The sequence below is a fragment of the Vicia villosa genome, linkage group LG6 (assembly GCF_029867415.1).
Source record: "Vicia villosa cultivar HV-30 ecotype Madison, WI linkage group LG6, Vvil1.0, whole genome shotgun sequence".
NCBI classification, from domain to species: Eukaryota; Viridiplantae; Streptophyta; class Magnoliopsida; order Fabales; family Fabaceae; genus Vicia; species Vicia villosa.
This window is the reverse complement of record NC_081185.1, coordinates 138,717,165-138,729,734: the sequence shown is the minus strand read 5'-3', so window position 1 is coordinate 138,729,734 and position 12,570 is coordinate 138,717,165. Positions and strand designations below refer to the sequence as shown.

At 30.2% G+C, this 12,570-nt stretch overlaps 2 long non-coding RNA genes across 3 annotated transcripts; both read right to left on the bottom strand.

Moving 5' to 3' along the window:
- Window positions 1-123: 123 nt before the first annotated feature.
- Window positions 124-2,378, bottom strand: LOC131612526 (uncharacterized). Of its 2 annotated transcripts, none has more exons than XR_009287408.1 (3): window positions 2,231-2,378; window positions 1,089-2,131; window positions 124-933 (listed from the first exon to the last, which is right to left on the bottom strand). It is a non-coding gene; the product is annotated as an uncharacterized LOC131612526 (long non-coding RNA). The 2 variants fall into 2 exon arrangements; XR_009287407.1 differs by having other exon boundaries at window positions 124-928.
- An 8,878-nt stretch (window positions 2,379-11,256) lies between these two features.
- Window positions 11,257-11,943, bottom strand: LOC131610205 (uncharacterized). Its single transcript, XR_009286416.1, has 2 exons — window positions 11,637-11,943; window positions 11,257-11,536 (listed from the first exon to the last, which is right to left on the bottom strand). It is a non-coding gene; the product is annotated as an uncharacterized LOC131610205 (long non-coding RNA).
- Between the last annotated feature and the right edge of the window lie 627 nt (window positions 11,944-12,570).

The following is a 12,570-nucleotide window of genomic DNA, read 5'->3' as shown; positions in this document are numbered from 1 at the left end:
TGTTAATCATTCAGACTATTTAGTGTGTGGCCAAGATTCCAGAGGATGTGTTATTGTCAAAAGAGACATTTTGAGTCTAATGGATCGTGGTGTGATGCATATTAGTACCAGATGCAAAGATAATGATGTAACTAATATCATTCCTTACTTTGATGTTCCTGAACAGGTGGAAATTACTTATTATATCAAACAAAATGTTGTAACTCCTTTGGTGATTGGTGTGCCAAGACCTTTTCCTTATGCTTCAAACATAACTATTCCTTGGAGGTACAATGCTATTGTGATGGAGGAAGGTAAGGAAATTGTGTTTGAACCCTCTCAATATGTTGAAAATATTGTTGATGCTAGGTTTGACCAGAAGTGGGCATGTGTTTACTCCCACACCTCTCCACAAAGACGATTATGTTGTTATAGAGAAGAGAGCTCGTGGAAAGGATATCATAGTGGACAATCGAAGACCAATGATTTCTATCCAGTATGATGAGTATAGAAATGAAGATGCTGAAGAGTTACTGAGATTAATATGAAAAATATGCGACATCTTGACGAGCACAAAAAAATAAAACACTTATTTTCTCATTTCATCAATCTTTAGCCTAAAAACGTAGATTTTCAAAAGGCTCCTATAGAGTATCACAGATGTGAGGGGTGCTAATATCTTTCCCTTGCATAACCAACCCTCGTATCCTAATCTTTTCTTTTTGGGTTTTATTGATATTTTCCCTTTCCTTTGGAAACAATGGTGACTCTTGTTTTGCGAGTTAAGTTAATCAATAGTTTAATCTCAATTTTTTTTTCCGTGACACTAACAATACTTCTTCTGAATCTGAGTTACTTCTAACAAAATACACTTGCATAAGTTAAAAATACACACAGGTATCAATGAAGGGTCACATTAACAATCAATACTAGCAAAACACTTATCACCCTGCGCTATATGGAAAAAAGAAAATATAAATAAGCATAATGAAAACATAATAAAATATTATATATATATATATATATATATATATATATATATATATATATATATATATATATATATATATGAATTAAAGAAGGAAATTGTAAAAGAAATAATGCCTTACATATTTCTTTCATTGCGTCAAGATATAAAGAGAGAATGATAATCATAACACGAACAAACTTGACAATTTTATCATAAGATGTCTTTAGAGCCTGATCTACCTCTCTTTTAGAGGTTCTCTCAATCAAACGCAACTCTTGTGCCTCTAGAGTATTTTGCAGCTCTTCAATTCTCATGGTGCATGTAGAACAACGCATTCAACACAGTGATGGATGTATAACAACGCCTTATGATCTTTCTACATCATATCACTTTGCGCGTTTTTGTACTCCTTTGTCGCATCCGCTGCAACTGTAAGGTAACTGTCATTTACGAGATCAAGAATGTCTTGAGCACCGGACAATACACGCATTTGAAGCATGAATAAATTCCAATTCTTTCCATTAAACACTGGAGCTTTGTATTCAAATTGTTTCCGCTGTTCATCTTCGTTCTTGTGCACTGAAAAACTAGCTCAGATCTCAGATTTCACCAAACGCTCGTGTTTCTCGATCCCGTAAAATTAAGAAATGAAATTCTGTCACGATTTTGATAATGAATTCAAAGCAAATTCAAGAAACAAAATCAATCTCACACATTTCACGTACACTCGTGTTTCTCTGTGAATCGAACCGAAGCTCTAGATACTAATTGTTGAAGCACAAGGTTGAAGATGAAGATAAAGATGAAAGAAGGGAGAGATAGAGTGATAAGAGAGAAAATACGGTTGTAACAAACTCTTGGAGTGGGAGTCTCTTATCACTAATCACTCTGTAAAACTAGTTACACCAAAGTGTTTAAATACACCAACATCAAAATGACACGTAAGTAAACTATGCCACGCAAACATTGCTAAAACAAGCTAACAAAACAAAACTAAAACCCATAAACTAAGCATAATTTTTGAAACAACCACCTTAGAAACTTTGACTTTTGATTAACAATACTGTTTCTGAATATGAGTTACTTCTAACAAAATACACTTACACAAGTTAAAAATACACTCAGGTATCAATGGATGGTCGCATTCACAATCAACATTAGCAAGACAATCATCACCCTCCACTATATTGAAAAATGAAAATATAAATAAGCATTATGAAAACAAGATAAAATATTATATATGAAGTAGAGAAAGAAATGTTAAAAGAAAAAATTACTTACATTTTGCTTTCACTGCGACAAGATATAAAGTGAGAAAGATAATTATAACATGAGCAAATTTGACAATTTTAACCATTCTGGTTCCTCAAGATGTATCAAATAGGATATTACTTTATCTCTTTATGATTTATAAATTTAATGCTCTACTTACATGACTTATATAGTGTTTCACTAAGTGTTTTTTAATTAAAAAAAACGTTTCGCTTGTTAAGTTGTAAAAATTACATATTTTAGATTGTTAAAATTATTAAATGTCTTTTGAGTACATCAATGTGTTATATTTTGCACCTTTTATGTACTTAAAAAGGAGGTTACATAATTGTTTTTTTATCAATCATGAGAGTTCATTATCATTTTTTACAAGTTTATTTTATTTTATAATCTTTCATTTTAATCAAGAGAAAATAACAAAAATCAGAGTGATATTTTTAAATATTATTAAGTGTCTTTTAAGTATATCAAATGTGTTACGATTGACCCTTTAGACTACTTTGTAATTCACTTAAAAAAACTTATCAATCATAAAAATTTAATCTCTTTTTTTAAACTTTGATTATTTTATAATCATTTATAATTAAAAATTGAAAATTGAAAATAACAAAGCATTAAAATAACAAACCAGGTAGAATTTTTGTCGTTGAGAATAAACCAATGCCGCTTGCTCAACTACATAAAATTAAATATCTTACAATGCTTCAAACCTAAACCACCATCCTTCTTCGAATTACAAATTAAATTCCACACGAGCCAATTAACTTTCCGATTATCCGCGGTACCTCCCCACAAAAATTGGCGCTAGACATAGTTATCTCATTCAACACCAATTTCAAAGCCTTGTAGAATAAAAAGTAATATACATAATAACTAGACAAAAACACCATTAATCAACATGATTCTACCACCCAAAGATAAATGAAGACCCCTTCAGAGAGATAGTCTCTTTAAAAAATTTAACAGAACTTATTTCCATGCTTCCATTCCCCTAGGAATAGCTCCTGTTTGAATCCTAAAAAAAGAAAAAGGAATTGAACCTATACCGCAAGAAAGAAACGTTGACCCAGATTGGAGGAAGTCCTATTTAACATTTATGCCAATTAACTTGCTTTTAGAAAGATTTTAAACACAATCATCTTAGTGTCTTGTGTGTGAAAAATACTTGTGAGCAAAGATATGTATTAGTGTTGTGTCATTGTTGTTATTTTCAAGAGTGGAATAATCTTGAAGAATTGAGTTTGGTTCTTGAGATAAACCTTTTAAAAATCTCAGTTTGTTTTTAGAACTCATCCTGGAAAAATTTTGTTTGGTTATTGAGATTAGTCTGTAAAATTCTTACTTGGCTCGTGAGTTCATCCCATGAAAAATATCACTTTTTGATAGGGATAAGCCTATGTAAAATCTATGTATTCACTTGTATCAAAGGTTCATGGGCATAGCTTGTAAACGCTCAATATTATAGTCAAACTCAAGAAGAGCTTTTGGGGACAGGACCTGGCCAACGTTCGGCCGAACCTGGAGAATTCTCTTCAAGTATATGGGAAGTCCCATTTCTTAGTGCTCCAAGAAGAAACACGTGGTTACCTTGTCAACTTATGAAGTTGAGTACGTTACAGGTGCTTTGTATGTGTGTCAAGTTGTTTGACATATGAACTTATTGCAGGATTTGAAGGTTAAGGTGAGCAAGCATATGAGGTTGATGATTGACAACAAATCATCAATAAGGCTTACCAAGAATCCAGTGTAGCATGGAAGGAGCAAGCACATTGACACGAAGTATAATTTTTTAAGGAATAAAGTTCAGAATGGACTACAAGAAGTTATGCACTATAGCACTCAGAAGAAACTTTTAGATTTGTTGACTAAAGCTGTCAAGACTGAACACTTTATTCATTTGAGGGATGGATTTGGTGTTGTAGATTTTAGTTAGCTGAATATGAATTAACGGATGATGTTAGAAGTAATTCATGTTCAAAATTTGTGTTATTACAGAAGTAGTGTTTAGTCAGAAGCTACATGCTTCAGAACTTTGGTCAATGTAGCTGAGAAGTTGCATGTTCAGAACCTCTGTTATGAGTTTCTAGTAAAAGTTTAGTATGCCTACGTGGCAGTTTAGCTTTGTTTTATCTTCTTTTGCTCTGCCTCCGTGGCATGTTTCATTGGTGTATTTAAACACCTTGGTGTAAAATATCTGTCATGAATGATTTTTTCACCATTGAGAATTTGTTATGTTTTCTCTATTCTCACTCTTTTTTCATCTTCATCTTCAACCTTGTGTACCAAAAATTTACTCTTCCATAGAATTAGTACAAAGTGTGTTAGATGAACAAGCCCTTTGTTCAATGTCCATCTTCTTATTTCTATCGGGGTATTTCTATTTAGGATCGCCCCTAAATATTAGACCCATATCAATTTATCTCAATCACCAATCCCTAGTCATCAACAACACTAAATAGAATGATATATGTTGAATCGCAATTCAAGTAAACAAACAAATAATTATGCCTTATCATATTAATGTAGGCGCTAGCGTAGTGTACAAGTAACACAAACAAAGGTCTCAAATTAAAGTACAACACGAAGATCTTCAATCCTAGCACACACCCATCTCCATAGAGGTTTGGGTGTTCTTAAAGAGAAATAAAAAAGACACCTTTTACTCATTTCATAATAAATAAATATTTTCTAACCAAATGCAATACTCCCTCTGGCCATTATTATAAGCAAATATTCTCTTTTTAAGTTCATTGAATAATGAATGCATCTGGTCTTTTGAGTAGACCAGATACATTCATTACTTAATGAACCTAAAAAGAGAATATTTGCTTATAATTCAGGCCGGAGGGAGTACTTAGCAGTCTACGCGCTAAGATGTCCTACATCATGTTCCAAACATCTTACTTTCCATCTTGCTTATAAAAATAAGCCAATCAAAGGACCATAAATCTCTCCCTTTGGATAATTTTTAATAGGCAAAGCACATATTAAGCACTTCTTCAAGATTTCACCACAATTAGTGCTCAAGAGACAAACATTATCAAAGAAGTGTTCCCTTTTTTCACCCTCTTTTTGCCTCAAAAGAGACAAAGGACATAGGACCACCAACAAATAACAAATGAATAGCAGATCTTGTAGACAAACATGATGAGATAACAGCAGCACATAACTTTCTTACGAACACCAATTAGAAGCCACATCCTTTCTTGAAAATCATTACATCATCATCTTCCCCACAAACTTGCAGTAGCAGCAACAACAAGTTAAGGCGAAAAATATCCATAAAAAATCATATTAGTTAAATAAAAAATGGACAGATGTGTATCATAATGTCTAGGGCATCTTTCTCAACATTCAGTATGTAACTTAAATTCAAAAACCCAAGAGAAATACCATCATTCTTAAACAAAAAATCATTTATCAACTTAGGATAACCAAATCCATTATTCAGCACTGGCTTCAACAATTGAGCATCACTAAGAGGTTCTATAATTTCATTATACTTCAGTGCTTCAACATAATGTTATTTTTTCAAGAGTCATTCTCCTATTATGAGAAACATTCCTTTTCTTCCTAGCTAATTTCTTACTAACAACCACATATGTCTTCTTCTTCTTAGGTGTCTTATTTGTCTTGGGTGGAGTAGGGATCTTCTTAGAAGGAGTCCTTTTAGCCTTTAAAACAAACTTTCTAGTTTCCATGTTTTTCCTTGACTTCTTGTCAGACCTTTTACTAAGACCACCATCTTTAGTTACACCTTCCTTGATAGAAGGAGACACATCATAAACTTCATTGTTCTTAGAGAAGAACCCTTATCAACATTGACAAAATCATTAACAACATCACCAAAGTTGTCACTCACATTATTGACCATATCATTCACATTAGAATTAATAGGGGCGATTTGCCTATCCTTCCTCTAAGTTGGAAACTCAATTACCAACATGTCATATAGGTTGTCTGCCACATCCTGGTTAACATCTTCATTTCCATGTTTAAAGACATTAATAATATAACCAATCTCTTTAGTAATCTTGTTAATAGAAGGAACTTTGTCTGACCTTGCTGACTTGCTTCTGCCCAAATATTCATTAATGATGGAAGAAAACATCACACACTTTCCTCTATCATACACCTTTCTAGACTCCTAGCTTCCTTCAACGGTGCAATCTGAAGAGATTTTCACAATTAACTCTTCGACTAGTCTTTCATAGTAAGTACCAATATTAGTAAATTTCTTCATTACTTCAGTTGCTTCCATGATTTCTTTCCAATCAAGAACTTTTTTTTACTTGTATCTCTTTCAGCTGCAATCCTTCTTTGAAAAACATATTTCCACTTGTGAACACTTATTTCATAATATAATATTTTTCCACCAACATTTCTCCTTAAAGTGGACACAATATCCTGGATATCATCTTCATCATTTGTCTCTGAGTCACTTGATTGTACAAGATTTCTCTTTAGAGACATTTTTCTCAACAATTTTCTCTTCAACCTTTCTTCTTGCACACCTCTCTTGCATTAATTGCTATAAGATTTCACACATCCAAATACAAAGAGCACCCCTTAGCTTTTCAATCTGAACATCATCTAAGGCTTTTGTGAGAATGTATCTTACTTGTCTTACTTGTAGATAAAGATAGTAGCTAAGAATTCCTACAATACTCGTCTCAAGTGAAAATTTCATTTGATGAACAACATATTCCACCATTTTGAAGACATTAAAAGTTTTTCTTTTCATATCTCTCACTTATAGCCATCTCAAAGGTTTGTAAAGACAAATGAGTCCACCAACTTTGATCTTGCTTAAGTCATGAGATTCATCAATAGTTGTTACCTTCATGTCAAAATTATTAGGCAAGGATCTGAGAATTCTTCTGATCAGTTTCTCTTATGACATTTTCTCTCCCAAAGCAAATGAATTGTTGGCTATGTCAAGAAGACAAATGTTTAAATCATATATAGATTCATCTTCCATCATTATCAAATTCTCAAACTTAGTTGTGAGGTCCTGCAACCCTTACATACACACTTTAGATGTGCCTTCAAGAGCAGTCTTGAGAATCTCCCAAGCCTCTTTAGCTTCAGTGTATGTGTTGATTAATCTGAACATGTTCTTGTCGACACCAATGAATATGGCATTCAAAGCTTTGTCGTTTCCAAGATCTTCATTGTCTTTATCTATATAGACCAAACAACTTCAGGATTTACGCTTGTTATACCATCTTAAGAAGTGATCACACGGTGTTTTCAACATTTAATCACAACCTTCTATGTTTTGTTGTCTATGGTATAAAAGCACCAACATTCATGACATCTAATTTCTATGGTATACATTTAAACTTACGAGTTTTTTTTCCCGAAGATAAAAGCACCAACATTCATGACATCTAATTTTAGTGGTATAAATAAACACCATTTAATATTAATATTTTTTCACACTTTTCAATCATTCAAACACATATATTATACTTTTCATATATTTATGCCATTAATTTAAAATTCTAGTTTAGGTCTCATTAATCTCACAATATATTCCAAATCATTATATCATTGGTTAAAATAGAAAAAATCTCACAATGTTATGTTACTTAGGGCTAGACAATCTGTTGGTTTAAGTCGATATCAGATGCAATTGGTCGATTACAATTTCTTTTTTTAAACTATCAAAATTTTAGATTAGTCCAAAGAATAATTATTTTTTATTATTGATTTTTTATTATTATTATTTGTTGGTGATTTTAGTATCATCAATGTATTTTGGTAGTAACGTGATTTACTATAGGCCAATGCAACTATGCGTTAAGTTTGAAACGAGTTAGGATAGTGCGGAGTGCACGCTCGTCGAGCCAAACGTGTAATTGAATACGAATAATAGAAACGGGGTTCCAAGGGGCGTAGCCCCTGGCGGGTGCGGGGCAGTGCCCCGTCGGGGTCCAAGGGGCAGCGCCCCGTTCGAAAAATTCGTTTGAATAGTTGTACCCTTTCCCAACAGACATGACCGTTCTTTTTCGAAAAAGTGAGTCTGTTCGTTTTCTGTTATTGGTCTCCTATATAAGGAGTTATTTGGCCTCAATTTTGGCACACGAAATCATACTTCCTCTCTACATTCTGATTTGTTCTCTATTGTCAGAAACAGATTGCTCTTCGAGAATTACCCCCACAAAAATTTCGTGAACCCAGACAAAAATAGGGTCGAAATACTTTATTCGGAAAGTGAACTAACACGATTCTTCGAAAATATCCAGGATTATCATACCATTTTTCTAACATTATTATGTGATAACATTTTCAATATCATTTGACATTAATTTGGTCATTATCATACTTTACATCATAAATGAAATAATATTTAAATTTTAATATTGAATTAATTTGGTCATTATCATACTTTACATCATAAATTAAATAATATTTAAATTATAAAAATGATAATAACCTGATAATATTATAAACTTTACTTTTATAATGGGTCAGTCCCATGATAATGAAAATAAATAAAATAAATATTAGTTGAGTTCAATTAAATTTGATTTTCAACTGAACAAAACAATTTTATGAGCTGGACCGAAATAATCATATATTATTAAAATTGAACAACTCCATCAATCTAACATTCAATCCAACCCGATCTATTTGCACAAAAAATAATTGATCGATTGATTTCAATCAAACGATTCAAATATGCTCCTCCCTAATATTACTGTAGAAAATAATAGTGGTTTATATATTAGTGCAGTTGAATTGATAGAATATTATTTTTTAATATGGTGTATTCGAAATCACTTTGGTAACTTTGTGTGTGGAGGAGCAGCATGGGATTTTGGGTCTCTTCCTGTTATTGAGGCGGAAGCTTTAGCTATTAAAGAGGCTATCCTTAGTGTTATCGATCTTCATATGGAAAAGGTTATCTTCGAGGGTGATTCGCAAAGTACTATCCAAGCTATTCATTCGGGTATTTCTGGTTTGTCCGAATTTAGTTTTATTATTTCTTCAATTCGTAGTTTGTTGCTTAATTTTCCTAACTTTGAGGTTAAGTTTGTAAAACGCCAAGCGAACTCGGTTGCCCACTCCTTAGCTAAGTCGGCCGATTCTTGGATTAGGCGTAGTTGGTTTAATGTGATTCCTCCTTGTACTGCTACTTGGTTGATTAATGATATGAGTTGATTTTTATTGTGTAAAAAAAAAAAAAAAACATGAGTGGCTTTGCATAGTTAGGAAATTGCGGATGATTATGCTTCAATGTGTTTTTGTCATCTTCTTTCATCCTTTATCAAATCAATGAGTATTAAATACTCGTGACTTTATAAACTGTTTAGATTGATTATCTGTTATATTCCGTTAATCTTTTTTATTATAAAAAAATCAATAAAACCATTACTCACTATCATGTAATATAGACTATGGATCATCTCATTTCCTTCTTTTCTCTCTTACATCAAAAGCTAGTGTAATAAAATTAATGATATCAAGAAAAATTGATAAAAAGAAGAAGAGAGAAAAAATATTAGAGAGATGGAGAGAAAATTGTGAAGGAGATAATTAGAGAGAAGAAATTGAAAAAGATGATCCAAATTCTATAATATAAAATTTTCATTCCATAATATTTTTATTTTTCATTGTTAAAATATATTAACATATGAGAGATGTGTGACCTATGTGCAAAGTTGTAGTACCAAGCAACCTATTTCCAAATTATAGTTTGTTTATTGAAAAAAAAATTGTAGAATGATTGTTTATGTGTTAATAGAAATTAAAATATACAACTTTTTTAAAATTTTGAAATTTAGAACGTAAAACTTTCTTTCGAATTTGAACGATTTATATTTAATGACTTAACCATTTTCTAATTTCTTTTGATTTTAGGTTTTTATAGCTGTATTAAATGTGATTCCTCTAGATTCATAGAGTAACACTATATACATTTGATACAGCTACATGTTTTTTGAGTATAATATTTATTATATTTTTTGAGTATAATATTTATTCTTCCATAAAATAATATTTATTATTGTTAAATTTTTAATTTTCAGAATATTATAATAACATAAAAGATATTTGAAAATTTTATATAAACTCTTCAAAATCCTTCTACAATATAAAATTTGAGTTCTTCCAAATTAAAGATTATTTGAGTTATGAAAAAAACTAAATCTTCAAAAACCCTCGTAATCAAAATATTTTGATTCTTTCACCCATTCCTTGTTATTTTTCAAGACCCTCTTTTTTTTCTTCCAAACACTCAAATAAAGTTTAAGTGCACATGTTAAAAAAAAACTCATAAATAAAAATTTTATATTAAAAAATTATTAAATTATTAATTTGTATTAAATTCAATACACAATTATTAAATAAGTTGTATTATACTTATGCCTTATGACACAAGTTAGTATTAAATTCAATACACAATTTTTAAATAAGTTGTATTATACTTATGCCTTATGACACAAGCTAGTATTATCCATTTATTTAATTAAAATTGAATAACTAGATTAAACAATTAATAATGACTTGCACATTTGTTGTAATGCGTAATTATATTTTGTGATGGTCATTTGGTTTTTCATATAATTTTAACGAAAACCAATAATTTATGGTTGTGAAATAAATTAAAAGTTACTTCTTCCTTCTTAAATAAATGTTATATTTAAATTATTTCTTCGAAAATAATATCATTTTAAGTTATCGATGTAATTTTATTTTTATCTTTTAATTATAATCTTTATTAAAAAAAATTAATTTATTATTTTATTACTTTATATTAATATTAATTTAAATATACCAATAATTAATAAGGATATTTTAATAAAATTATTATTCTCTATTTCATTTATTATATTTTTCTAATTTTTATAAAAATATCAAATATGACACTTATTTTAAGACATAGAATAATAGTGAAGTAAATTGAAGAGTGAGAAAATCCAAAGCCTAAAACTATTATGAACAAAATACTATAAAATAATGGCTTTAAATTTACACAATAACTATTTTCAACATGAATATTAAAAATATTATTATAAACGATAAAATTGCAAAGGAAAATTGGTGCTTAAATTGAAGGCCATGGTGCTATCTTCAAAACTAGAGAAGAAGATAGTTTATATATAATATTTTTTAACACCTAATTGTATTTCATTTAACATCAATCTAGATACAACCCATAACTACAAGGTCCATGAAATTCGAAAAAACAAACTAAATATACATTAAATTATAATGAAATACACTTACACAAGTTATAAAAACACACAGGTATCAATGGATGGTCGCATTCACAATCGGCACTAGCAATACAATCATCTCCCTCCACTATATTGAAAAAAGAAAATAAAAATAAGCATTATTAAAATAGGATAGAATATTATATATAAAGTAAAGAAAGAAATTTAAAAAGAAAAAAATGGCTAACTTTTTGCTTTCACGGTGATAAGAAATAAGGAGAAACTGATAATCATAACATTAGAAAACTTGACAATTTTAGCCATATTTTGCATCCTCAACAAATGTATCAATTACTTGTCACTTTATGATTTATATATTTAATGTTCTACTTACACCACTTATATAGTGTTTAACTCAGTTTGATTTTCTTTTTAAAACGTAGCCCTTGTTAAGTAGTAAAAATTAATATATTAGATGTGTTTTGAGTAGATCAATATGTTTTTTTTTTTATCGATCATAAAAATTCATTGTCATTTTTAATCAGTTTTTTAAAACTATTCTATAACCTTTCATTTTAATCAAGAGAAAAAAAAATCCGAGTTTTCTTTTAAAATATTTTAATGGACTCTTTAGACAGCTTAATAAGTAGTTCACATTAAAAACTTATCAATCATAAAAATTTATAATTTTTTATTAGGCCCAGTAAGAATATTAGGTCCAATAAGAATATTATTATTATTATTATTTGGATTAAGTTGAATAAAAAGAAATATTAGGTTTTGGTTGTTAGAAAACAAAGGAAAAGTTTTGTAGGAAGAAAAATAAGGATTGGGAGGAGAAAAAGAGATCGTGGAAAAGTTGTTGCGAAGAAAAAGGGCAAAGAGGTAAAGTACAAAGATTCGACCGGTGGAATAGAGCGATCTTCAATCTAAGGTAAGGGTGGAGTTTTTGCTCTATAATCGGGTATATGATAAATAGTATGTGAGATTGGATTGTTGAAATTATTTCCGTTTGTGTTGTTGTTGTGATGCGGTAAAATTGATATAGAAAATTGATCCTGTTAATGTTAATTTAATTGGTAAATTTGGTGGGTAATAGACTATTATATTAATAGTATAATTGAGAAACATTTTGAGGATATATGACAGATAATTAAAGGTATTTGACCCTTTTGAAATAGT